Genomic DNA, 2777 nt, shown 5'->3' with positions numbered 1-2777 from the left:
TAAACCCTAATATTGATCTATTCAACTATTATGCATATTCAATTGAAAACAATGACTCTGATACCACCGATAAGATTTATAGGTTACAAAAAATCATATTTTAGCTGAAAAACTTAAACCCTAAGTTTACATGCAACCTAAATGATCTATATTTTCACTATCGAATGAAATAACCAATTGAACATCAAGAACCCTACAAAGGCCCTACTATATTCGAAAATAACAAAAGGGTTTAGGGTTACATACCTTTTAATTATACTAGTAGATAATCAATCACAATCGCTTTTGTAATCACTTGGAAGCTAACAACAGAATTCTCGTGTCTCTGATGGTTCACACCCAACCCTAGCAACAAGAAGGATTAAAGAGAAAGGATACGGGAGAAGTAGAATTTTTGCTATGCCTTGGAATAATCACGTGGCACAAATTTTGAAGCTCTTACGCTCTATTTATAGTTGAATTAGGAAACCCTAGATAACCCTAATTTCAATATTATATTAATATCTCAAATCTCCCTAAGTACCTACCTCAGTCGAAAACAGTTCAAAACCAGAAGAGGAAACCCCAAAAGGAACCCTCTTGCTCCTGAACCTCCTGCTCCTGAACCTCCTGCTCCTGAACCCTCTTGCTATGAACCCTCTTGGTCCGGAACCCTCTTAGTCCGGAATACACAAGAAGGATTAAAGAGAAAGGATAGGGGAGAAGTAGAATTTTTGCTATGCCTTGGAATAATCACGTGGCACAAATTTTGAAGCTCTTACGCTCTATTTATAGTTGAATTAGGAAACCCTAGATAACCCTAATTTCAATATTATATTAATATCTCAAATCTCCCTAAGTACTTACCTCAGTCGAAAACAGCTCAAAACCAGAAGAGGAAACCCCAAAAGGAACCCTCTTGCTCCTGAACCTCCTGCTCCTGAACCTCTTGCTCCTGAACCTCCTGCTCCTGAACCTCTTGCTCTTGAACCTCCTGCTCCTGAACCTCCTGTTCTTGAACCTCTTGCTCCTGAACCTCTTGCTACTGAACCTCTTGCTCTGAACCCTCTTGGTCCGGAACCCTCTTAGTCCGGAATACCTTCTTAGGAGCCAAGAGGAATTACACTTCAGAACCCTCCTATTGACTCCGAAAATTTGAGAAATGATCCGGAAATTTAACTACAGCTTCGGAATTCGCCTTTAAGTTTCGGATTTTAGACCATTTCGCACCTTTTTAGCATTTTAAGGTATTTTGATGTTAGGAATCCCACCAAACTCGTGTTTTTCTTAACTAAGACCCCTAAAACCCCTATTTAATGCTAAAATTAATTATTTTAAGCATATTTTTCATAAAAATAAATGTTTGGGATTTAGGAAAACCTTATCCTAAATCAAGATAAGGACAAATAGGTTGACTTTATGATTTGATGAAATCCTCATTTCTCATGCAAATCACAGTATCCCATGCTTTACCCACCAAATATCCATGCATGGACCACCAGATCCCCATGTACCACAGATTCCCTCCCTTTTCTCACTCTTAAGCACGACAGTAGAAGGAAATGTGGACTTTTCACATTTCCCTCTCACTTTCCTCTCATTTTCTCTCAAAGATTCATTTCAAGAGCAAGAACAAGATCTTACTGAAAACAAAATTCTAAATTTCTCCCTGGAGTTGTAAGGTAAATTCCTCAACTCATCTAATATTTTACAATATTCCATATTATTTTATTCATAATAATATATGATGAACACCTTACAAGATAACCTTCCTCCTAGGGAAGTTCCTCATCTCAGCCAAGAGTTTAAGCTTGAGATATTCACTCCATAACTCCAGACAACTCCTCAACTAACTCAAGGTGATCTTCATACCCCCACCTTTTCAATGTTTTAATGTTTTTGGGGGAAAGTACAAGTCAAATCTTGCCTAAATTCTTAAATGATTGCATATATACGTATGTTTGTATGTGTGTGCGAAATATTATTAAATTAATATTTTAGTTATATACTCATGAACATAAGATTTCAAAATTTCATAAAGAACATAGGATACTTTGTGTAAAAAAGAGCTTCCCAACTATTAGGTGTGTCCAACTTAACCCCTTTATCTATGCTTTCATGTCTAGAGATAGAAGTTATAAAAAGGGACCTTGATAAATAAACACCATATCTAGTAATTTTCGAAAATGGAAACTTTGTGACTATTTGCAAACTATTAGGGAGCATTTTATAAATATTCAATATAAAAGTTTGCGTCAAGAAAATATACAAAAAGATCCTTTATGACAGAGATATTTGCATGTCATAAGCTGCTGTCGTAAAACCTCCAAGAACATAAGTAATGTTTTATATGTCATAAGCAGAAAATGCGTGTCATAATTGACAGTTATAAATTTATACAAATTATAACTTGACACTTTTTCTCTTGACTAAAATGACTTATTTTCAATAAACTAAGAGGAACTAACACGAACACCCAGTTAATGAGCACAATCAACGATATGGAACGAGAACGATTTTTCTATTCAGTTAGTACGAATTTCATTATTTATCTAACAAATAATGGATCTTTAACGATTGCTCAAAAGGTTGTTAATATTCTAGTCAGACAAATCTCAAAAGTACCTAAATATGGATATATTAGTGTACGTCTAAAGTCCTGTAAGGAGTTATAGCCAGAGTCTCCTGGAAGGAGAGCGAGAATTTGTGTATAGATCTATACGGGGTTGACACCCCGCACCTTTGCTGTTCGCTACAGCTAGACTGGCCAGTCTAGGGTGACAAGTGTCTTCATCAAA

The sequence above is a fragment of the Lactuca sativa genome, chromosome 4, assembly GCF_002870075.4.
Source record: "Lactuca sativa cultivar Salinas chromosome 4, Lsat_Salinas_v11, whole genome shotgun sequence".
Lineage (NCBI taxonomy): Eukaryota > Viridiplantae > Streptophyta > Magnoliopsida > Asterales > Asteraceae > Lactuca > Lactuca sativa.
Note: the sequence above shows the minus strand (reverse complement) of the source record.